We start from the raw sequence: 27,110 nt of genomic DNA, 5'->3' as shown, positions 1-27,110 counted from the left end.
GGTAGAGAATTCTCACGCATTCGTGCAGCAAATTCGCAATTCACCTAAAGTTAAAGTGTTTTGTGCAGTCTCACGGTTTAAAGTTTACGGCCCCTTTTTCTTCTGCGAAAAAAACGTTACAGGACACGTGTATCTGGACATGCTGGAAAATTGGCTCATGCCACAACTGGAGACCGACAGCGCCGACTTCATCTTTCAACAGGATGGTGCTCCACCGCACTTCCATCATGATGTTCGGCATTTCTTAAACAGGAGATTGGAAAACCGATGGATCGGTCGTGGTGGAGATCATGATCAGCAATTCATGTCATGGCCTCCGCGCTCTCCCGACTTAACCCCATGCGATTTCTTTCTGTGGGGTTATGTGAAAGATTCAGTGTTTAAACCTCCTCTACCAAGAAACGTGCCAGAACTGCGAGCTCGCATCAACGATGCTTTCGAACTCATTGATGGGGACATGCTGCGCCGAGTGTGGGAGGAACTTGATTAATGGCTTGATGTCTGCCGAATCACTAAAGGGGCACATATCGAACATTTGTGAATGCCTAAAAATCTTTTTGAGTTTTTGTATGTGTGTGCAAAGCATTGTGAAAATATCTCAAATAATAAAGTTATTGTAGAGCTGTGAAATCGCTTCAATCATTTGTAATAACCCTGTACTTTGTAGCAGCCATTACCACTAACTGGGTACGTGGTATGTATGTTCTGTAAAAAGGGTACTAGAAAAGTTTTGCAATACAGCTTTATTTATTTAATTTTTGTGAAGCAATTTCTGCCACATTGAATATACCTCTCCATCCTCCGAAACCAATCTCTAAACCAGTTCTCCCAAGTTTCTGTAGGGAGGAAGGCACAGTCGTTGTCCCAAGCCCTCAGGAGGACCTCATCACTTGAAAACTGCACTCCTTTCAGCTTCATTTTCACATGCGGGAACAGTGCAAAGTCACAAGGAGCAAGGTCTGGACTGTAAGGAGGGTGCTCAAGAAGTTTCAGTCCTGTACTCCACAAATATTCGATGCCTTCTTTGGCGCGGTGAGCTGGAGCCTTGTCGTGAGGGGGACCAAGTGTCCATTCTTGATTTCTGTCGCAAGTTCTTCAAAGACTGGATGACTTTGGGCAGGCACTGGTCAGTGTACCACTTAGCTTTGACTGTCCTCTGTTTGTCCAAAACACCACTCTCCACATTTCCACTCGATATGAAAAAAAAAAAAAAACGGCTATAATTTTTTTCTTTACCGATAGGGGTGTTTTGAAAGTTAGGAGTGTGTCGTCTTCGAAGACCCAAACTTTGCTTTGAGTCTTAGTCAGCATGTCATAATAGTACAGCCAAGTCTCGTCACCTGTCACGATGTTATTCACAAAATGAGATTGTCCCTTAGAAAATGTCTTTAACATCTCCCAGCACCAAGTCCAACGTCGTTTCATCTGCTCTTCCGTCAGTCTGTGCGGCACCCAGAGACAACAAAGTTTCTTTACTTGAAAATGATCATGCAGAATAGAACGAATTTCTGGTGCGTTTAGTTCTAAGCTGTCCTCTATCTGCTTATAGGTCACTCGCCTGTCTTCGTCTAGCACTTTCCTCACGGCATCAATGTTTTCCACCGTACCTGACGATCGTGGCATTCCCGACCTCTCAGATTCCTCCAGAGTCAAACTTCCTCTTTGGAATTCTCTGTACCACCTGAATACAGTTGCACAATGTGGCACACATCAACGAGTGCAAAAGTCATTTCTTCAAAGCACTAGTCTATGTTTAAATCACGCGTGAAGATGTGCCGCAAAACTGCCCAAATCTCACTTCGTAACCACGATGCCATAGCAAGCACTTCGAACTAACCCTGCTAATGAACGACTGAGCCCACAGACTTGGCACAGTAGCTACAATGTAAATATCAAGTATTCTCAGAACACAACAACAATCGTCCTCCTATGACTTATTGTTGCGTCGTACTGTTAAACTTTCCTAGTACCCTTGTATGTAACGACTGTGAATGTTGGTTCTTAATTGTTAAGTGCATTGTTGCCTTGAGATTTAATATTTATTGAGGCTAGAATTTTATTGTTTTGAAGTGTTCAGTTAATCGTCACCAGTCAATGTATTTTTGATCCAACCTTGAAATCGTTAGTAAATTGCATGTTTTATTTGGAACTTTTTAAATACGAAAGTGCCCAATCAGATGTGCTGTTACTTGAAGTAAAAGGAAGTTAAAAGTGTTCAATAGATCTCATTGGTTATTCAGATCTCTGTTTCAGAACAAGAGCACTTGTGCTTCCATTTGTCTTCCATCCTCAGCAATTTCGCGTTTCGCGCCGCCAATGTTACCGGCGCCGCACTGGTCGAGATGGGTCAAGTTCTCTCTGCATCTTCTGATTTAATGCGACTACATTGTTTTAGATTAACTGATGTTCATCTTACCTGTTTTAAAGACACTATCCCTTCCGTTCATATGCCGTTCCAAGTCCTTTGCCCTCTCTGACAGATCTGCAATGCCATCAGCAAACCTCAAAGTTCGCATTTCTTGTCCGTGAACATTAATTCCATTACCAACATTTTATTTGGTTTCCTTCACAGCTTGCTCACTGTACAGATTGAATAACAGATGGGATGGACTTCTACCATGGCTTATTCCCTGCTTGATCACTACCTCCCTTTCACGTCCTTAGACTCTTTACAACTGTATTATGTTTTTGTACAAACTGTAGGTAACGTTTAGCTCCCTGCATTTTATCCGTGTTACCTTGTAAGGAGAAGTAAATTCTCTAGTTTATTTTTGATAGTCGATGAAAGTGGTGTCAGTTCTTTTTTGTTTCATGGGCCATACTTCATACTTGTACACTGGACAGATGTATTTAATAGTCCATATGTTATACCACAGAGTTTCTGAGTTCAAGCAGTGTGATCTTTGGCTGTCAGCAGTTCGACGTTGCTTGTGTATCATTCGGTGCATTAAGCGACAGTCTAGTGTCGGTCACACTAATGAGAGGTTTGCGAGAATAACAGATACAGAGATGCAGATGCAGAGCATGTTCGTGTTGGGAAATATTGTTCTGAAAAGATTGATTTTAGAAGTTTGAAGATATGCAGGTAATGTTACAGTTGCATTGCTTGCTCGAGTTTGTGAAAGGCAAATTTTGGGTATGATTTTTCTTTATTGATTCGGGTCGGTTAGTTTGATTGTCGAGATGAGATTAAACAAAATTATCTGCTCATATAGCGTGGACTCAGTCATAGATTCATCATACATTTACCATTTCATTAACGAGTTACATGGTAGAGCTACATTTTTTGTAAGAAGTGAATTTTGTAAAGATTGCTGTAATCGGTTAAAATCAGTTACATAAAACAGTTTTTTAAATGCTAGTTTCTTATATCTCATTTAGCAGGTTCTGCTTCTTTCACCGTCTCTGTACTAAAGTTTTATTTGGTGATAGAATATTAGGTTTTCCGTGAGTTCCCTAAATCACTTCAGGCAAATGCCGGGATGGTTCCTTTAAAAGGGCACGGCCAACTCCCTTCCCCATCCTTCCTTAATCCGATGACCCCGCTGTTTGGTCCCCGTCCCCGAATGAACCAACCATGTAATACACTCATGCTCATAAATTAAGGATAATTGCAAAATGTGGTGCCACACACCGTGGCACTACACAAGACTGGCGCTAATAGCACTTGCACATAGGGAACACACACGACACAGATCAGTAAATCCACAGCATTGGTGATAAGTTGAGAAAAACGTCCCGAAACACATGTGCTACAAAACGCTACTGTTTCCTGCGCATGTAAAACCGACAATATGGGATATGATCACCATGCACATGTACACAGGCCGCACAACGGGTTGGCATACTCTGGATCAGGTGTTCGAGCAGCTGCTGGGTTATAGCCTCCCATTCTTGCACCAGTGCCTATCGGAGCTCCTGAAGTGTCGTAGGGGTTTGAAGACGTGCAGCGATACGTCGACCGAGAGCATAACAGCCATGCTCGATGGGGTATAGGTCTGGAGAACAGGCAGGCCACTCCATTCACCTGATATCTGATATCTTCTGTTTCAAGGTACTCCTCCACGATGGCAGCTTGGTGGGGCCGTGCGTTATCATTCATCAGGAGGAAGGTGGGATCCATTGCAACCCTGAAAAGGCGGACATACTGGTGCAAAATGACGCCTCGATACACCTGAACAGTTACAGTTCCTCTGTCAAAGACATACAGGGGTCTACAAGCAGCAATAATAATCCCACCCCACACCATCAAACCACGACCTCCATACAGGTCCCTTTCAACGACATTAAGGGGTTGGTATCTGGTTCCTGGTTCACGCCAGATGAAAACCCGACGTGAATCACTGTTCAGACTAATACCTGGACTCGTCCGTGAACATAACCTGGGACCACTGTTCCAATGACCATGTACTGTGTTCTTGACACCAGGCTTTACGGGCTCTCTGGTGACCAGGGGTCAGTGGAATGCACGTTGCACGTCTCTGGGCGAATAAACCATGTCTGTTCAGTGGTCTGTAGACTGTGTGTCTGGAGACAACTGTTCCAGTGGCTGCGGTAAGGTCCCGAGCAAGGCTACCTGCAGTACTCCGTGGCCGTCTGCGGGGACTGATGGTGAGATATCGGTCTTCTTGTGGTGTTGTACCTGTGGACATCCCATACTGTAGCGCCTGGACACGTTTCCTGTCTGCTGGAATCGTTGCCATAATCTTGAGATCACACTTTGTGGCTCACGGAGGGCCCATGCTAGCACCTGCTGTTTTTGACCACCCTCCGGTCGCCCTAGTATTCTACCCCTCATAACGTCATCAATATGTGTTCTTTACGCCATTTTCAATACACATTCACCATTAGCGTGTCTGAAAACATCTGTACACTTACTCGCTGCAGCGTACTCTGACATGCACCAACATACCTCTGCGTATGAGGACTGATGCCAGCGCCACCGTGCGACGACCGCAGGTCAAATGCACCGCATGGTCATACACCGAGGTGATTTAAACCCGCAAACCGCTCACCAGAGCGTTGTTTCACCATGTATCAGCATTATCCTTAATTTATGACCATGAGCGTAGAATGTCACCGCATTGCAGATAGCGGACACAGTTACTTAAAGCTTAAAGTATAATGTGTTTAGTATGGTTGTTTTTCCTTGTACTGCGTATGGCCAAGGTTTTATATAGCCGTTTTTTTCTACTGCGCTACATTCTAACGTTCATTACTTTCGAGAAGTACCAAGTTTCTGTTGGCACAAGGTAGCTCCGGAAAGTTTATTAGGGCCAGTTTGACATCAGTGTTACGACACAGTAAGATTATTTACAGTCAAGCACTGGATTACAAATTTTTATCAGCGTCAAAAATGGATCAAATGGCTCTGAGTACTATGGGACTTAAAATCTGAGGTCATCAGTCCCCTAGAATTTAGATCTACCTAAACCTAACTAACCTAAGGACATCACACACATCCATGCCCGAGGCAGGATTCGAACCTCCGACCGTAGCGGTCGCGCGGTTCCAAACTGAAGCGCCTAGAACCACTCGGCCACAGCGGCTAGCTTATCAGCGTCAGTTCAGTTAAAAATTAGTCCAGATCTCATTTTATTTGCCAGACATGCTCACTCTTACGGTGCTCTATTACATGATCGCATGTGTGTCATTCAATGGTCGGAATTTTATTCAGTTTGGGGATATAAATTTGCAGGACATTTGAATAGAAGCATTTCGGGCATTTATTCCTTCATTTTGTAGCAATGTTCACAACACTGAATACAGGGTGCTGCGCTTAAATCTGGACAAATTTCAATTTGAACTCCACGTCATAGTTCCTCCGGAGGTCGCACTTTTCGTTCTTGAAAGCCTTAGGCACCTAGTAAACAGTCAAAACCTCAAACAACTGTTTACGATACTGTGGCCAAGTATAATGCTTCGGAGTAGTCTGGGGAAGGTTCCACTAACCTGGCATGGAAACCTCATTCGAGGAAACGCGTGTCACGAGCTGCAGCAGTCATAAAGGCTCAGGCGCTGATTTTGGAGACCCGGAGCAATAGTTGAGGAAATTATCGTCAGTATTGAATGTCAGCGAGCGAACAATGCGTCGGATGGCAGAGGAGGACCTCATACGAGTCATTTAGTCCAAAATTGGCTCTCGGATTACGTTGACATATTCTGGTGGAAGCGCTGTATTAAAGAATGCGTACGATCGCTTCAGGACAAGACTGGAGGCGGTCATTACGGCTGAAGGGTGCCACGTCCAGTAATGTTAATTCTTGAAAAATACCACTACTTATATGTAAAAGGATTTTCATTTTCATTTATATGTTTTTCAATATGAAACATCCCCTTTGAAAAATTAATGAATTATTGTGCTGATAAACCTCTACGATTTTCAAACAGCTGAGCAAAACTGAACGTACTCAGACATTACTCTCTTTACTTATTCTGATCAACATTAAACTGACACACAATATTTTTAGCGCAACGCGATCTGACTTTCAAAAATCCCTACAAAAGAATGGCCCCGACTAACAATAACCTATACCTTTCATGAATCACTTACCTCACAAAAATCTTCGTTTCTCGAACTACTGCAATACAGCGAGCGCCACTACTGCCAGCTAAATAAAAGATTCTAACTACTGCAGGCACTAACTACTGATAGGCCTAGTTAGCAAATGAAAGATTTTGATGGAGAACAAACAATGTATTTGCCTTAATAGTGTTCAAAAGTCATAATGTATATATACCAGTTCATGACATCCAATATTACAAATTTCCTTTTTATGACGGACACACGACCAGATCGTCCACTCTTAAAATTCTGCCATCTCTCTCCCCACATCCACCACAGCTGCTGGCTCACCTCCAACTGTGCAACGCTACGTTCTGTTCACATCCATCTGCCCAACACTACACAAGCGAATATTCCAACAATGCAAACCAGCCACAGGCTGTACACAGTTTTTTTTCTTTATTGTTATTTTAAACACCTTGTACAAAGGTGGGCTGTCAGCAACATAGTACGCTGCTCTTCAGCCTCGAGTGGCATACTATAGGACATAAGGGGGCTACAGATGATGCAATACAAATGGCGGGCAAAAAACTGTAGACACAGAAAACAATATACACGAAGCCGTTCACACTGCACAAGAAAAAACACTAAAACCTGTTGACACGGCGCACGAACACTGACGACTGCGACGGCACAGGTGAACGGTGGGGCGTGACGGCGAAAGAACACTAAACACAGACACGAAGGCACACACATGAAACACTGATGGTGATGATCTCCAGTGCGCGAATGTCCACTGAGCGTGTACGAGTCCGAGGACCTGCCAAGAGAGGAGGAGGGGGGTGGGAGAGGGAGAGAGGAGAGCAGAGATGCCAAGTGCAGGGGAGATAGGGGTGAGGAAGGGAGGGAGGAGGGGGGTAGGGGAAGCCCGGGGGAAGAGGGGTGGAGGAAGGGAGGATAGAGAGAGAGGGGAGGGAGGGTGCCCAAAGGAAAAAACACAGGAAGTGGGAGGAGAGAATCAAAGTTGGTAGGAGGGGTAGATGGAGGGGAGGAGGGCATCATCAGGGAGGGGGAGCTGGCGGAAGCCACCTTGAGAGAGAGTAAGGAGGTTGGAGAGATGGAGATCAGGTGGGACGTGGAGATACAGGCGCAGCAGCGGGCAGGGGTGGGAGAGGATGGGTGAGACAAGCGGGTGAGGAGGATCGAGTTTATGGGAGGTGTAGAGGATCCGTATCCATTCGAGGTGGGGGAATGGAATGAGGTCGTACAGGATTCGCATGGGGGAGGGGAGATGGATGCGATAGGCGAGGCAGAGAACATGGTGTTCAAGGATCTGAAGGGATTTGTAAAAGGTAGGGAGGGGGGGCGGAGATCCAGGCAGGATGGGCGTAACAGAGGATAGGGCAGATGAGGGATTTATAGGTGTGGAATATGGTGGAGGGGTCCAGACCCCACGTACGGCCGGAAAGGATCGTCGGGGATGGAAAAGACATCGGAGAGGTAGGAGGCAAAGTGATTGGCCTTACTAAGGGTGTCAGGGAAGGGATGATCATCATGGAGAAGACGATAGTAGGGGGAGGGTTTAGTACCGGTAAGGCGACGGAAGGCTGACCACAACTTGGACGAGTTTACAGGAAGGGTAGCATTTAAACGGGTGCACGTCTGTCGCCAGTACCGGCGTTTCTTACCCGAGACTGCACACAGCACAGTCAGTGATTTTTATACAGAGCGCTACATGACGTTACCAACATAAAAGCCTAAACAGCCTACTTACAAATAGATTTGCTTTAAGAAAGAAGTTTCATTTGTTCAGGTTTAAGCGTCGCACCCTGTATACAGGGTGGTCCATTGGTAGTCACAGGGCCCAATATCTCACGAAAAAAGCATCAAACGAAAAACTACAAAGAACGAAACTCGTCTAGCTCGAAGGGGGAAACCAGATGCCGCTATGGTTTGCCCACTAGATGGCGCTGCCATAGGTCAAACGGATATCAACAGCGTTTTTTCAAATAGGAACCTGCATTTTTATTACATATTCGTGTAGTACGTAAAGAAATATGAATGTTTTAGTGTGATTACTTTTTTCGTTTTGTGGTAGATGGCGCTGTAATAGTCACAAACGTATAAGTACGTGATATCACGTAACATTCCGCCAGTGCGGATGGTATTTGCTTCGTGATACATTACCCATGTTAAAATGAGAAACGTCCCCTTAGAATAATTATAGAAGACTGTGCTTAAACTGACACACAATATTTTTAGCGCAACGCAATCTGACTATCAAAGATCCCTGCAAAAGAATGGCCCTGAGTAACATTAAACTATACCTTTCAGAAATCACTTACCTCACAAAAATCTTCATTACTCGAACTACTGCAATACAGCGAGCGCCACTACTGCCAGCTAAATAAAAGATTCAAACTACGGAAGGCACTAACTACTGATAGGGATAGTTAGCAAATGAAAGATATTAATAGAGAACAAACAATGTATTTACCTTAATAGTCATAATATATATAGCACTTAATGACAAATTACAAAACTCCGCCATCTCTCTCCCCACATCCACCACTGCTGGCGGCTCACCTCCAACTGCGCAACGCTACGCGCTGTTCACATCCAGCTGCCGCTGCCCAACACTACAATGGCAGACAACAATGCAAACTAACCACAGACTGCACACAGCACAGCCAGTGGTTTTCATATAGAGCGCTACGTAACGTTGCCAATAAGAAAACATAAACAGCCTACTTACATAAAGAAAACATAAACAGCCTACTTACAAATGGACCGTTTACCAATTGTGGAAAAGGTCGATATTGTGTTGATGTATGGCTATTTTGATCAAAATGCCCAACGGGCGTCTGCTACGTATGCTGCTCGGTATCCTGGACGACATCATCCAAGTGTTCGGACCGTTCGCCGTATAGTTACGTTATTTAAGGAAACAGGAAGTGTTCAGCCACATGTGAAACGTCAACCACGACCTGCAACAAATGACGATACCCAAGTAGGTGTTTTAGCTGCTGTCGCGGCTAATCCGCACTTCAGTAGCAGACAAATTGCGCGAGAATCGGTAATCTCAAAAACGTAGGTGTTGAGAATGCTACATCAACATCGATTGCACCTGTACCATATTTCTATGCACCAGGAATTGCATGGCGACGTGTTTGAACGTCGTGTACAGTTCTGCCACTGGGAATAAAAGAAATTACGGGACGGTGACAGATTTTTTGCACGCGTTCTATTCGGCGACGAAGCGTCATTCACCAACAGCGGCAACGTAAACCGGCATAATATGCACTATTGGGCAACGGAAAATCCACGATGGCTGCGACAAGTGGAACATCAGCGGCATTATGGGTTCCCCCTTCAAGCTAGACAAGTTTCGTTCTTTGTAGTTTTTTCGATTGACGCTAATTTCATGAGATATTTGGCCCGGCCACGATCAATGGACCGCCCTGTAGAGTTTCACACGATAGCTTCTTCAGCATACAGTTTTACATTTTTAATTACTTTTATTAAAAGTTAATTGGAATAAAGTTACACAATTGCTGATGGATTTGGCGACTCCTTTCATCAGATAGCGTTTACGTCAGCATACCACTTGCATTGCTCAGTTGAAAAGAATGTTCACGTTACACTACATACAACACGAAAATTAAGAATAGGAGACCTTTATACAAAGCCAAACAAATAAAACAGTTACAACGTTCAGAATTTCAAGATCATATTCCAGTCAACAATGTTAGAAGCTTTCTCCAAATCAGCAAATGCTACAAATGTGGTTTGTGTTTCCTTGATGCTATCTTCTAAGATCAGTCGTAGAGAAAGTAGGGTCCTGCGCGTTCTTACATTTCCCTGGAACACAAACCGTTCTTCCGTAAAGTCAGCCTCAATCATTTATTCTTCAAACTACTGTAAATAAACGTGCCAACATTTTCCAACCATAACTTACTGAATTGGTAGTTAGTTAACTTTCATAACTGTCATCACCCTCCATTTTTTTGATTTGTAATTGTTACATTCTCCTCGAAGTTTGAGTTAATTTCACCTCTGTCATATTCGAGAAGCGTTCAGTAAGTAATGCAACACATTTTTTTGCTGAACGCAGGTTTGTTTTACTCAGGATTCCAATAGAAAATACTATTCCCCTCTCTTGTGGCTACAGCACTCTATTTTGCGATACAATCTCTGTTCAGTGCGACAGCCTTGGGCCAACTTACTAGGAGAGCCTCTATGCCCGCATTTTACCACTCTACTGGTCAACGCCGGATCCTGCGCCTTTCTGTATCCCCATCATGCACGTATTGCTTCCCGTGGAGTGTATCCTTCTTTGGGACAAACAGACAGAAGTTGGAAGGTGCAAGACCCGGGCTGTAAGGTGGAAGAGAACGAACAGTCGTCGTCCAACGTCTCACCCTGCTTTTGTTCACCGCCAGGTCTCCATACACATTCTGCAACCTCCTATGAATATCTGCGATGCTCTGGTTATCTTCCAAAAGAAACTTCCGGATTCCTGATATTCACGGTACACTCGTGAAATGGTCGTACAGGAAAATCCCCACTTCATCGCTACCTCAGAGATGCTGTGTCACATCGCTCGTGCGCCGACTATAACACCACGTTCAATCTCACTTATATCTTAATAACCTGCCATTGTAGCAGCAGTAACCAATCTACGTAATAACTGCGCCAGACACTTGTTGTTTTACATATGCGTTGCCGATCGCAGTGCCGTTTCCTGCCTCTTTACATGTCACTGCATTTGAATATGTATGCCTATACCAATTTCTTTAGCGCTTCAGTATATTAACTAATGAAATATTAGTGTTCAGTATTGTCATAACTTATTTTTAATCTCATGAAATTGTCAAATGCTGTATACATACCGGTATTACTCAAAAGAGGAACTTTTTTTTTGATTGGGCAGAAAATACCCTACATCCCAGGTTATGTGACAAAACAAATATATCCCAGGTTATGGGCTAATTGCATGACTCTCCCATTCTCCACCTGGCAAGGTAAAATCTCCTCCTATTCAAAATTCATCATCAAGCAATTTCATCGTCAAGCAATTTCATCGTCAACCAATTTGCCCTTAATATTTTCCATGTTGTCTGTTAATGAGCTCTGCCTTTACAGCTTGAAAGATTACAAAATGTACACCTGTGAATGTTTAGAGGACCAGTCATCGCAGTGTGCTGAATGATGTTTTCAGTAGCTGTGACAATTTTCCAAGCCAAGTAAATAGTTGCTAGGGAAATCGTGCGCTTTTCCAAATGTGGTGCCAAATTCCAGCATGGACGCTGAAGGAAAGGCCTTTATGTGAGATGCGAGCTCGCAGCCAGCGTTCAGGAATCTTTTGGGGGAATGCTTTAGAAATACTGCAGGGCTGGACGACCCTGTTTATAAATAGGACGAGATGTTTCCAGGTCGGAAGGTTGAAAGGGTTGCTTTTGTTCCGGACGTGCTCTGGTGCGCCATTAGGAGCAGCCGAGGCACTTATCGGCTGCAGCAGGTAGCAGCACGTTATCTGGGAGGCCCAAGCGGGCTCTTGTACCTGCAGCAGGTAGCGGCGAGAATTCGCGGCGACACTGACTGATGTGGAATTACCACCAGACCCTACTGCAAACATTAAATGCGCTCACCACAACATGCCAAACTAAAGGCATTATTTTTTAAACTTCAGTTACAGTAACGAATACTGAAAAGGTGCATATTACTTATGTTACCGTTATATTTTATGAGGTGTTACTTATTTTAAAATATAGTGTTTCATGCGTTTTTCATCAGCATTAGAGCGTAGTTTATTTTGTAACTCTTTTACAAAAATTAATGTTAGCCAGCTGGAAGGTTGTAAAATACTGTAATGCACGTCACTCGGACAGAGTGTTATATTAGGGGAAGGGGAACAGTGACAGCCAATAGGAAGAAAACTGAAACATTCAGTGAAGGCAGGGCATTGTCAACTGGGTTTGTTTGTGAAGCATGAGGGGACTGGTGTCGGAGGCTTGGTACAATACAGAGATCTATATCTAGGACGCGATTTTGTAAAACTTGGCGAGTTTTGATTTTCTGCGGCAAGTTGCCACATAGTGAAGTTTTGGGATCTCAATCATTTCATGAGTCCGTCGCGCCCCACAGTTTCCCAGCGACACTTTGAGTGTATTTGTGAATTTGACTGTCAGCTGAAGTTTAATGAAGTAGCTAGTGCCACTAGTACGTTTTTTTTAGTGAATAAAAAAATTGAAGTTTGTAGACATTCGTGTGGTGCTTAGCTTTTTTGTTATAAACAACTCCAGCTACGTCCTCTGATTTAAATTGCTGTTAACAATTTTACAAAGCAATTATAAATGTGTAAGCTTTGTAAATAAGAACTATTTTGGAGGGGTGTGTGGCAATCCGTCACTAGGCTACAAATGACGAGCCAAAAACAGGTAAATACGATCACGCATTTACTTTCTCTTTCCCAGATACTTGTATCGAAACTAACTTATAGCTAGTGGGTTTCTGTTTCAGGAGGTCAATAAAAGCATCCAGTTACCAAGTCTGTCCCTCTCTCAATGTTTAACTTCACATTCATAATATGTAGTAACATCACTAGATGAAGTAGAATTAGTACATCTACACTGATTCTGCGCCCGTTGTTTACATGTGTGACGTCATGCAACTAACGCTATTGACCTAGAGGTGACAACACAAGCCAAGCTCGCCTTATCAGTGATGTCATCAATCTCATCAGTAACATCATCCTTAGCAGTCACGCCATACAGATAAACCCCAGTCCTGCCTTCTCTCCCTTCCGCTCCCCCTCGTCATCTCCAGCCAGTCACAACAAAGTATACTACTGGCTATTAAAATTGCTACACCAAGAAGAAATGCAGATGATAAACGGGTATTTCATTGGACAAATATATTATACTAGAACTGACATATGATTACATTTTCACGCAATTTGGGTGCGTAGATACTGAGAAATCAGTACCCAGAACAACCACCTCTGGCCGTAATAACGGCCTCGATACGATTGGACATTAAGTCAAACAGAGCTTGGATGGCGTGTACAGGTAAAGCTGCCAAATGCAGCTTCAACACGATACCACAGTTCATCAAGAGTAGTGACTGGCGTATTGTGATGAGCCAGTTGCTCGGCCACCATTGACCAGACGTTTGCAGTTGGTGAGAGATCTGGAGAATGTGCTGGCCAGGGTAGCAGTCGAACATTTTCTGTATCCAGAAAGGCCTGTACAGGACCTGCAACATGCGGTCGTGCATTATCCTGCTGAAATCTAGGGTTTCGCAGGGATCGAATGAAGGGCAGAGCCACTGGTCGTAACACATCTGAAATGTAACGTCCACTGTTCAGAGTGCCGTCAATGCGAACAAGAGGTGACCGAGACGTGTAACCAATAGCACCCCATACCATCACGCCGGGTGATGCGCCAGTATGGCGATGACGAATACACGCTTCCAATGTGCGTTCACCGCGATGTCGCCAAACACGAATGCGACCATCATGATGCTGTAAACAGAACCTGCATTCATCCGAAAAAATGACGTTTTGCCATTCGTGCACCCAGGTTCGTTGTTGAGTACACCATCGCAGGTGCTCCTGTCTGTGATGCAGCGTCAAGGGTAACCGCAGTCATGGTCTCCGAGTTGATAGTCCATGCTGCTGCAAACGTCGTCGAACTGTTCGTGCAGATGGTTGTTGTCTTGCAAACGTCCCCATCTGTTGACATAGGGATCGATACGTGGCTGCACGATCCGTTACAGACATTCGGATAAGATGCCTGTCATCTCGACTGCTAGTGATACGAGGCCGTTGGGATCCAGCACGGCGTTCCGTATTACCCTCCTGAACCCACCGATTCCGTATTCTGCGAACAATCATTGAATCTCGACCAACACGAGCAGCAATGTCGCGATACGATAAACCGCAATCGCGATAGGCTACAATCCGACCTTTATCAAAGTGGGAAACGTGATGGTACGCATTTCTCCTCCTTACACGAGGCATTACAACAACGTTACAGCAGGCAACGCCGGTCAACTGCTGTTTGTGTATGAGAAATCGGTTGGAAACCTTCCTCATGTCAGCACATTGTAGGTGTGACCACCGGCACCAACCTTGTGTGAATGCTCTGAAAAGCTAATCATTTGCATATCACAGCATCTTCTTCGTATCGGTTAAATTTCGCGTCTGTAGCACGTCATCTTCGTGGTGTAGCAATTTTAATGGCCAGTAGTGTAGTAACATGAGTCGTAAAATCACAGGGGTAAAAAAAAGAAGGGAGTTGTCATTACCTCACAAACCTGAAGTTGAAGCCTGCCATCTTACATAGCCCAAAACGTTAGGTTCACTGCATTTATATCGCCATAGTTCATCACAGTGATACTTCCGTCTGATGTCACTCTGACATTCCCACATCCAGTTTCGACCTTTGGGGATACTTATCGAATTTTGTGGTCGTAACCCAAAAGCATTATGCTTTTATTGTGTGGAGACGTCGTTGATTCTTTAAAAATTCCAGCTTGTTTCATTTACGGCTGTACTAGTTGATCCGGTCGTAATCTTATATTTAAGGAATCACATTTCATTTGTAACTAGAGCCGTTCGAGCAGTATTTTATTTGCTTACATGAATTATGGCTGCCCTGTTTTATTATTATTATTATTATTTATTTTATGGCCTTCATTGGAGCACTCTAGTGAAAAATACAAAGTTCTAAACAAGTTGTTACACAGGGATACAATTTGGTTCAACAATAACTTAATATGATATTTAGGTAATATAATTATTAGAGTCTATTCTTATATGAAAGGTGTTTTGCTCTTCTGTCTGCCCAACATTTCTTCATTCTTTCTGATATTTTCTTTCTTTCTTCATCCGAGACAACTCTTCCTGTACTCTTTTTATTGATTTTCATTTGTAGTCTGGTTTGCGGGTCTTGCAGTATTCTGGTTTTTTCTGTCTTGTTTTTTAGGTCATCTACTGTAATTTGAAGTTCTTTTATATCTTCCTTAATTTCTGTGATCCATTTAATGTCGCTCTTGCTATTCCACAATTTTTGTATTATTTTTTTACTATTTCTATTTTCTGGAGTTCTCATCAGATGTCCAAAGAATGAGATGCGTTTCTTCCTGATTGTGCTCATGACTGGTTCTATTTTCTTATATACTGTTTCATTTTATGGTATTCTCCAATGTCCATTTATTTTATACTGTTTATTTATACATGTCCTAATTATTCTTCTTTCTATTTTTAGTATTCTGTCAATTTCTGCTGTATTAGTTGTTTTGAAGAGGGTGCCCTGTTTACTTTCTTTCTTGCGTTTTTAATTACTTTCCAAACTGCAAACACTCCGACTTTCAAGCCATACTGTAACTGTCTCGTCCCTGCACGACACATGGCTACGTGACCGCGCTATCTGTTGTTGATCCAGCATTTTATGCCCTAAATTCCTCTCGCTGATAATTACGCATTCTTCACATTTCCTCCAATTTTAAAACGGTTCTGGGTAGAACAGCTGGAGACAGACGTCATGAGTGAGTCACTTCTGTGTTGTACTACCCCACCACTTATGCCTTTAGGTAAGTAAACTATAGTAGCATGTAGATTCCCAACGAAAACTGTCACAGCAGAGCAGCCGAGCAGCCAACTCAAGCAGACGCTGCTCTCGGCATTTGGCGTAGCTGCCCGCGTCCTTGTCGTAGATCGTTCCAAACCCTCCGACTTTCAAGCCATGTGATTCCATGACTAAATGGCAGGTGATGTGTGTGTGCCCTGAAGCGAAGCTTACGTGTGAATGCCTCTGGCGTGAGGTGGAGACAAAACAGCAAGACCTATTCGACACGTGTGCGTGTCATGTTGGGGCAGTGACGGAGCAAGGGACGTTTTTGTGTGTGAACCAACAACCACAGCGCTGCCTGTAAACCGACGAGCAGCTACAGCCCCCCCCCCCCCCCTCCCACAGCCAATCGGAGCATGTGGCGCCAAGTTTCTGTAGTTTAAAAATTGTGCCTTGTCGACATACACAACATTAGTAAGTTTTAGACTTGGCCACTGTTCCTATGTTTCGATACAGTGTATCGATACCTGGAACTGTTTCAGTGTTTCGGAACGGCAATGGTTCACTGTTTCGAAACAGTGGTGTTTCATTGCGCCCTTGTCTCGGATCTCGAGCGAGACACAGAAACTGTATCGTTGTTTCAAAATAAGACTGTTTCAGTCCACCTGCGCTTGGAACGGACTAATTGTATCGAAACAGTGATGTTTCATTCCGCTCTGTGTCGGATGAGATTCGGGCTCGGCACAGGTACTGAAACACAACATACCACTTCATGAAACACTTTCAAAAGTGTCGAAATCTTTTGACAAGCAATAGCATGAAGCTCAAGATATCGGAAAATAAAGCTTCGTTTCTAGCTGACTGTCCTATTCCGAAATGGCGTAACATCTGCTTTATAAACACTAACCAAACAATAAAAACAACGCATACTATTCGCATTCAAAATAATAAATATGTGAAAATCATTCAGTTAAATTACACTTTTTTTTATAACATACGCTTCTCTGTTCATGCACAGTAATCATATTAAGAAACGCAAGTAAGACTACAACATTTTAAATAAAAAAAAGGCGTAGAGTGACAGTTATTAGACATGTATATAAATTTGATGTAGGTATAATTGCAAGCAATCTGTTTGACATATCACTGATAGTGTAATGGTGAACGGGAAGCATCGTAAATTCATAGTAACGGTTCGAAACACCTTGAAACACAATTTTTTACTGTTATATTTTGTTATTTATTCGAATTATTTGGCGTCATTTGTGAGTCTATAGTCACTATGTCTATTATCCACAATGATTCCCTTTGTGTGCATGGAAATTAGCAGGATGGGTATATTACCCATACTAACGGAATGTGTGAATCCCAGTAGCATATCTGTTGTTTCTGCAGTTTGCTCCCACCTCCAGTTCCGTTCGTGGTGGTTCTTCTGTCTTCAGCTAAGGCTTTCCTCAGCCAATTGAAAAGTATGAAAGTCACATGACACAAAAGCAGCGCATTTGCTGCAGGAAATGCGAAACTGCCAAGACGCCTAAGTGATAGTTTCATACTTTCTGCGATATGATTAGCGCTCTCGCACCTCATTTGTGTTTATATGGACATACTTATACAGTAGACATTCAAGATGATAAAATGTGTAGGTTTATTAGATTACAAAACAAACTGTTTCACTATTTCGAAACACCTTATCGAAACATTACATTGTACTGTTTCATTTGTTTCGAAACATTTACGTGTTTCAGTTTGCCCATCTCTAGTAAGTTTGGTTCCTACTGGCACAAGCTATCCAGGGTTAAAATTTCGTGACACAATTTTTCTTCACCCTGTGTTTATATGTGAGGGCTCCGCTACAGGTATGTTTGGGACGAGAAAGCTGCAATCTTACACTTACAGAATCCACACATCTTACCTAACAGAGCACAGAGCCATAAAAGTACCTCTAGCCTTCTTCCAGAACTTGCATATGTCCACCGATATATTGCTCTCATACATCTTGCTCACCATATGGTAGAGTTTTGTCATGACCGGCTCTCCCAAGGCCGTCAGTAGTTCTAATGGAATGTTGTCTACTCCCGGGTCCTTGTTTCGACTTAGGTCTTTCAGTGCTCTGTCAAACTCTTCACGCAGTATCGTATCTCCGATTTCGTTTTCTTCTACATCCTCTTCCATTTCCATAATATTGTCTTCAAATACATCGCCCTTGTATAAACCTTCTATATACTCCTTCCACCTTTCTGCCTTCCCTTCTTTGCTTAGAACTGGGTTTCCATGTGAGCTCTTGATATTCATGCAAGTGGTTCTCTTCTCTCCAAAGGTCTCTTTAATATTTCTGTAGGCAGTATCTATCTTACCCCTAGTGAGATAAGCCTCTACATCCTTACATTTGTCCTCTAGCCATCCCTGCTTAGCCATTTTGCACTTCCTGTGGATCTCATTTCTGAGACGTTTGTATTCCTTTTTGCCTGCTTCATTTACTGCATTTTTATATTTTCTCCTTTCATCAATTAAATTCAATATTTCTTCTGTTATCCAAGGATTTCTACTAGCCCTCGTCTTTTTACCTACTTGATCCTCTGCTGCCTTTACTACTTCATCCCTCAAAGCTACCCATTCTTCTTCTACTGTATTTCTTTCCCCCATTCCTGTCAATTGTTCCCTTATGCTCTCCCTGAAACTCTGTACAACCTCTGGTTCTTTCAGTTTATCCAGGTCCCATCTCCTTAAATTCCCACCTTTTTTCAGTTTCTTCAGTTTTAATCTACAGGTCATAACCAATAGATTGTGGTCAGAGTCCACATCTGCCCCTGGAAATGTCTTACAATTTAAAACCTGGTTCCTAAATCTCTGTCTTAGCATTATATAATCTATCTGATACCTTTTAGTGTCTCCAGGGTTCTTCCATGCATACAACCTTCTATCATGTTTCTTAAACCAAGTGTTAGCTATTATTAAGTTGTGCTCTGTGCAAAATTCTACCAGGCGGCTTCCTCTTTCATTTCTTACACCCAATCCATATTCATCTACTATGTTTCCTTCTCTCCCTTTTCCTACACTCGAATTGCAGTCACCCATGACTATTATATTTTCTTAAGTTAATGAGTAATTCAATTTTCGCAATGGTGTCTTAGTCGAGAAATTTGTATGATCGGGGTGTTAGGTCTACGATAGTTATGCGTGTAAACATGGCGTAAGGCTCAAATACACTAACACAAACTCCAGTTTGGTGGTCTGAATATGTAATAAGCCACTGTGCTGGCTGGATTTACAACTATCGAAAATACGTAAAGGTTTCCTGGACTTTAAGAAATCGAAAAAAAAGAAGTGAGGGCATTCCTAATTGCAATTACACCCTTTATTTCCTGACAAATATGTGATAACGACGATGTGGGGGGAGGGAGGGGGGATGCAACTGGGGAGATATGGAGTGTAGTGCTAAACGACACGCAGCTGGTGCAATAGTGGACATACCATAATTTTGTCGGACGCTACAAACCTATAAATGATAGTCAGAAATGTTAAGTTGCTTGAATGTAAATTTACTGTGGTTTACATTACGATATTTCTCCAGACGTTTGTGGTAAGTGATCAGACTACTAATCCTGTAAAAAATTACGTATGTCTAGCCATAAGGGGAGGGTAGATTCGACGTGGAGAATTGTGATTTTTGCGCGTTGAGGAGTATATCCGACCATAAGGGGTGATAGATATCTATTCGTAAACAGCTGCACAATATAGTAATTAAAGGATTCATCTAGGTCTGCTATAGTGTACAAACAGGACGGATGATACGGCTGTAACAAAATGGATACTCAGAACGTCCTCTCATAGGTTAACCTAAGCAGATCCTCAATCCTCACATGTTCTTTGTTGCACTATCGACTGCGATGATTATTACAGCACACCAATCCATATTGGTGATGTATTTCCCGGAGGTTCGAGTCCTCCCTCGGGCATGGGTGTGTGTGTTGTTCTTAAGGCCTGGCCAGACAGAATCCGGCCTGCCGCTGCGACGGACAGCGCAGCGGTGGGCCGGACCCGTCAGCGGCCAGGGATGCCACACAGGCAACGGCCGGCCGGCCGGCCGCAGCGACGCTTGATGCGTCAGCTGTGTTACACTGTGGAAAGGGCCGAACCTCATTATTAACCTTGCATGCGTAGCGCGATTGTCTTGGTGTGAGACGATTTGGAATCCTCACACGGGACGCGTTATCTTTGTGCGAGTTTATTTTTTTATTTTATTTTATTTTTTTATTTTATTTTTTATTTTTATTTTTATTTATTTATTTATTTATTTATTTTTATTTTTTTTTGCAGAAATGAGTAGCTCGTACTAGCGATACGAAATGGCACTAAGAAGAGGAGATGTTGGTTGCACGACATTAATAGCAAGAGAGAAAGCTTAGGAGAATACCATCGTCTGTGTATTGATCTAAGAGTCTGACGAAGATAGGTTCTTCAAATATTTTCGTATGTCGCGAGAATGTTTCGAGGGAAAGCATCGCCTGATAAAAAGGTAGCACCGAGAAGTGCACAACGAACTGGAGAAAGCCAATTGATAGAAGGCACAGGCTAACCATTTGTTTGAGGTAAGTTTTACCGTTTGTGGCTTCTTTGTGCTTCAAACAGAAGTCACATAAATTATTCGATTTCAGTTTTGCTGTATCATATGAAAGGTTCGGCGGAAGAAAGTGCTATCCCACAACGCAGTTACGAGTGGAGTGATAAATTTATTTGCAGTGTTTACGAATACAGCAAACGATAGTACATTCTAGTTCCGTATGTCCCGCTAGAGAGAACTTTCTACTTAATAGATTGTTTTGTTTCATTGTATTCATACCATTGTCATTGAATTTAAACATATCTTTGGTCGTTAACTTATCCATTCGTTCTATCGGCATAACAGATTTTAATCTTTTCCAGATACTTGACTACAGGCGACAGTCACCAGACCATAGCTTTCTTTTTTCGGTTAGGACGTTCAACAGTCTCAGATATTGTGAAATAAGTGAGCCAGGCAATATGGACTGTTCTACAGCCCAAGTATTTACATACTCCTACAACAGAGATGTGGAAGAAATCTGAAGGAGGATTTCTAGAACTTTGGGGGTTTCCGGACTGCCTTGGAAGCATAGACGGAAAGCCTATCAGGTTAAAATGCCCGAAGGATAGTGGATCCCAGTTCTTCTGTTACAAACAGCTCTTTTAGCTAGTTCTCCTGGCGATCGTTGATCCATACTACGGTGTTTACTGTAGTTGATATTGGTTCAAATGGTTCTGAGCACTATGGGACTTAACATCTGTGGTCATCAGTCCCCTAGAACTTAGAACTACTTAAACCTAACTAACCTAACGACATCACACACATCCATGCCCGAGGCAGGATTCGAACCTGCGACCGTAGCAGTCGCGCGGTTCCGGATTGAGCGCCTGAACCGCTAGACCACCGCGGCCGGCTGATATTGGAAGTTATGGACGTCACAGTGACAACACTATTTCTGAGAATTCAGCTTTGTATCGAGAGTATATCGAGGGCAAAAGTATTCTACCTCCAAATCAGGATCACATGTATCAGACAAAAAGTTGTATTCTCTCACCTCCTCTGTAAGTCTCTCTGTGTCCATGATGCATGCACTACGAGCTGCAAGACAAAAACCGCCTCAAGCCGCTGCTTGCAGTGTGACAGCAGAGCGGTTGAGTGCGCCAACAGAGGCAAGCAGCCGCTCCGGCTTGCGGCGAATCTGTAATCTGCGACAACCCGGCGGCGGCCGGTGTGGCAGGCCGCATGCCGGTGCGTCAAAGCCGCACTCTCTCTCTCTGTGACGGCCGCCATACAGTAACGAGCGATTCAACAGTGCGGCCTGCCGACTGCGGCTCAAGGCCACAGGCTGGACGGCCAGGCCGCATTCTGTCTGGCCAGGCCTTTAGCAAAAGTTAGTTTAAGTAGTTTGAAAGTCTAGGGACCGATGACCTCAGCAGTTTGGTCCCTTGGAAAATCACACACATTTGAACATTTTTTATGTCTTTCCAACCCTGTCATCTGCAGGAGCGCTGTTGATTATCACATAGTACCGGACGCCTGTGCTTTACAACACTTGCTTGAGAGAGTATTGGCAGAATGCAGCACTTTCCCGAAGCACTTACTAGAAGACTTAAATGTCAAATAATTTCGTAGAACTGAGGATAATTGAGACACCTATACGGCGTGACTGTGGACATAACACAGTTTTTTCGGATGCTATACACACATAACTGCACTGCTTCTCTGAAATTTGTATATGGCAGTGTAAAGTTACCGTGGTCGGTGTTCCAACATGTGCAAAGAAAATGATTATGTCCGGTTGTAAGGGAGCAATAATTTTTTTGTGGAAAATTGGGATTTCAACGCAATCATGTTAATCATGAGAAAGATATAGATATTGATATTTCCAGATCCAAATTCGTGAGAGGGATATATTTCTGATTCATCGATCATTGTTTAATGTCATCAGATTGGTGCTGCAATCGTAATGCTTAACTATATTTACACTGATAAATATGGGGCTGGCTTCCTAGGACGACTCGCCTGCCGTCCGTTTGCTTGGCGGAGATAGCCACTGACAGGAAAACGTGGAGATTTGTAGCTTAATGCACGAGCCGCCGCTGAGCTTCCAAAGCTGGTCGGGTGACGTGCAACAGTGTCGCCTTTTTGGCGGTTGAATAGCGAACTAATATTCAGAATGTGTTGGGCAGCGTTCGTTATCACGTGAGAATTTTCCGGACATTTGAGAAGATTCAGTAACGATGACTGGCAAGTGTTGGCACTGGACATATTGATAACATCCGAATTCCTACCAGTCAGGTTGTCCTGGTCTCCCTACACGTTCGGGAGATCCTCTCTGGCGGGCCTAGTCCACCTGCACACCTGGCGCGATTGCTTTGTTGCGTGTCCATGGCCGCAACTTGCCTTGGATGATGCCTGGCCTGGTGCACTGCATGTGGACATCGGCACATGCCCGCGCAGGATGTACAAGTTTTTCAGGGATCTCTGACATCCAGTTGTGACAACTATTACTATGGAATGAAACATGGTTCAAGTGTGTCGCGCTTACAACAGAACATTTTTTTAAAAATTTTCGATATGAAGACAACATCTACATCTACATCTACATACATACTCCGCAATCCACCATACGGTGCGTGGCGGAGGGTACCTCGTACCACAACTAGCATCTTCTCTCCCTGTTCCACTCCCAAGCAGAACGAGAGAAAAATGACTGCCTATATGCCTCTGTACGAGCCCTAATCTCTCTTGTCTTATCTTTGTGATCTTTCCGCGAAATGTAAGTTGACGGCAGTAAAATTGTACTGCAGTCAGTGTCAAATGCTGGTTCTCTAAATTTCCTCAGTAGCGATTCACGAAAAGAACGCCTCCTTTCCTCTAGAGACTCCCGCCCGAGTTCCTGAAGCATTTCCGTAACACTCGCGTGATGATCAAACCTACCAGTAACAAATCTAGCAGCCCGCCTCTGAATTGCTTCTATGTCCTCCCTCAATCCGACCTGATAGGGATCCCAAACGCTCCAGCAGTAATCAAGAATAAGTCGTATTAGTGTTTTATAAGCGGTCTCCTTTACATTTTAGTTTCGTCGTTTCCCCCATTTAAAAACTTATAAATATCCATGAACCAAATTTTCATTTCATTAAAAAATAAATTTACGTGATTAAAATTTAATATTCAAAAAACTAAATTAAGAAAAAACAAAAATTCTAAAATTTATTCAAATTCAATAACAGAGAGCGAGCAACTTTTATTTTGTTTTTTACCTCGATAAATAAAATTTAATCCAACAATTTTATTTAATTTATCATGGTCTTCTGTACAGATTTTAGTATGATGATGTGGAACAGTAATTTCATATTTATCCTCTAAAAGGAATAGGCCTATAACTTTTTGACCATATTTAGCAATCAAAATTTCAGCTTTTGAAATATTGTAAACTTTTTTTCAGCACTGATAATTTAGTGAACGGATCTGCATATCCATTACTATAGCTATTAAGTTCACTTACTAGATCTTTAACGAAGTCGTTCATGCTCATTTTGTTTTGCTTTTATTTGTATAGGAAAAATTCAGATTTCAAATTTTTTAAAATTAAAATTGTAAAATTTTGAAATTGAAAATTTTAATTTTTGAAAATCGAATTTTTTTCATATTCGATCTTCTCTATCTTTTTGAAATTATTACAAAAGGAAATGTAAAAATGAAGAAAACATTTTTAAAACTCTTGAAATTTTTTATTGATTTAAGTAATTAAAAATTTTTAGTTAAAATTCTATGTTGAGAATCGTAAGTTAAGAACATACACACCCATACCCGAGGGAGGACTTGAACCTCCGATGGGAGGAGCCGCGCACTCCGTGACGTGTTGCCGCTAACCGCGCGACAGCTACGCGCGGTTGAATAGGGGTAGCTCAGATAGAATATAATGAAATTACAATTAAATCAATACCATTAGCTGCTGACAGGCGTTGATATACATCAACGGGGACAGTTCAAAATCTGTGCCCCAACCGGGACTCGAGCCCGGGATCCCCTGCTTACATGGCAGACGCTCTATCCATCAGAGCCACCGAGGGCACAGAGCATACTGTGACTGCAGGAACGTATCGCCGGTACGCTCCCCGTGAGACCCACATTCTCAGGTTATAGTCCACATACTACATTCGTAGTGGCCCTGCCATTATACACATTACTCGTGGCAGACAATCGACCGAGTCCCGTAAGAGTTCAGGCAATTCGTGTGCATCCGCACTGAAGAAGGTCATAAGCCGGTTAGCCTTCACGATATGAAGACGGCATCTGTTCTTTTGGACATGTCCGAAGACGAAGAACAGATGCCATCTTCATATAGAATATAATGAGGCGAACATAACAAGAACTGTGGTTGAAACAAACTAAATCGTCGCATTTAATATTTCGCTTACGGCAGCTGAACGCCTATAAAACCAGTTACAGGTACCGACCCGCTTACCAGGTTTGAATGATAATAATAAAAATCACTACTCTCTACTGACACTTTTGCATTACAACAAAAATAATAATTCACCGCCCGCATCTCGTGGTCGTGCGGTAGCGTTCTCGCTTCCCCACGCCCGGGTTCCCGGGTTCGATTCCCGGCGGGGTCAGGGATTTTCTCTGCCTCGTGATGGCTGGGTGTTGTGTGCTGTCCTTAGGTTAGTTAGGTTTGAGTAGTTCTAATTTCTAGGGGACTGATGACCATAGATGTTAAATCCCATAGTGCTCAGAGCCATTTGAACCATTTTGAATAATTCACCACGTCAGGAGTTAGCTTCCTATTTAAACAGCTTCCCAGCCTGCTTAACACAATACTCCGATCGTTCAACAAGAGGCTCATGAAGCCATGAAAGTACAGTTTGAGACTACACTTGGCAAAAATTGTTCCTCACTAAATCTTCATTTGCAAGAGCTTTGTACGATGCATATTGCCATCGCATGGTCAATTAGTGGCTCTGAGCACTATGGGACTCAACTGCTGTGGTCGTAAGTCCCCTAGAATTTAGAACTACTTAAGCCTAACTAACCTAAGGACATCACACACATCCATGCCCGAGGCAGGATTCGAACCTGCGACCGTAGCGGTCGTGCGGTTCCAGACTGTAGCGCCTTTAATCGCTCGGCCACTCCGGCCGGCGGTCAATTAGTCTTGATAGTTCATTTTTTAATAATTACTAGCTACAATCCGTAGCAAAATAGCTACCAAAACGTTCCTACAGCTCAGAATTCTACTCAAAATGTGTAAGTAATTACGATAGTCGTCCGATACTTACCAGCTTAGCCAGCAGATAGAAATTTTCAGTACTAAATCTGAACGCTCCAGACACACTCGAAACCACTCAGCACGGGTCCGGACCATCGACTAACTAAATCAGTTTCGTGCGAAATGAACAGTGTATCATTTATCTTTAAAATAATCACATCACATAATAATCATAACTCTCACAATCGGCGACCGAGCGCACGTTGTCTACTTTTAGACCGGCGCCATTTCTGAGTTCGCAATTTATTGTAAGGCTCCATTTCTGCAACGTGTGTGGTCTTCATCTGATTACCAGAGGCTGTATACTTGCCGGCCGCTGTGGTCGAGCGGTTTTACGCGCTTCAGTCTGGAACCGCGCTGCTGCTACGGTCGCAGGTTCGAATCCTGCCTCAAGCATGGATGTGTGTGATGTCCTTAGGTCAGTTAGGTTTAAGTAGTTCTAAGTCTAGGGGACTGATGACCTCAGATGTTAAGTCCCATAGTGTTTAGAGCCATTCGAACCATTAGAGCTCCATACTTCCTCCCCAAAGTCAAAAACTTAAAGTAGTTCCAAAAGCAAACCAATTACGACGCATACATCACATAATGTCATTGTACACGGTCTCCTTATGTACTGTAAGTAGGATAGCGCGACCTCCATGCAAAGACGGAAAAATTGTTGTTATAGTCTTAACGCAACACGTAAATACATATTTAAATATAAAGCATTTCTGTTAATTTTACATTGGTCGGTTGAAGCAAGCCAGCAGTGGGGAGGAAACGAGCCCATTTAAGACGGTGCATTCCGCATGTCTGGATCAAAGGTATACAAGCAGCTCACGTTGTGTTCATGATAGCAGATATTGGCCCTTTGGACCTCCTTTAATTTAGTTGCGAAACTGGCAGTATAATTCTATTTTTGAGAGAACCGTTGCATAGTTAGACATAGAAATTTTCGCGAATGTCGCAGTTGGGCTTAGAGCAACGTGTTTGATTTCTGGACTCTGAATCTTTAACTGTAGATATACTTTATGTAAGGGACAGATTTCATTTTTGTCAGGGGATTTGTGCTCTAAAGGCGGGGTTTGGACTCAAATCACATACGAAGCCAGGTAACAAAAGCTCAACTTCAGTTTCTTGTGATACCAGTACATCGTACCAGTCAGTACGACTATGATTGCTTGATTAATGTTCAAAAATGTCTGTGAAATCTTATGGGACTTAACTGCT

This window comes from Schistocerca cancellata, chromosome 8 (genome assembly GCF_023864275.1).
Source record: "Schistocerca cancellata isolate TAMUIC-IGC-003103 chromosome 8, iqSchCanc2.1, whole genome shotgun sequence".
Taxonomy (NCBI): Eukaryota; Metazoa; Arthropoda; class Insecta; order Orthoptera; family Acrididae; genus Schistocerca; species Schistocerca cancellata.
This window is presented reverse-complemented; position numbering follows the sequence as displayed.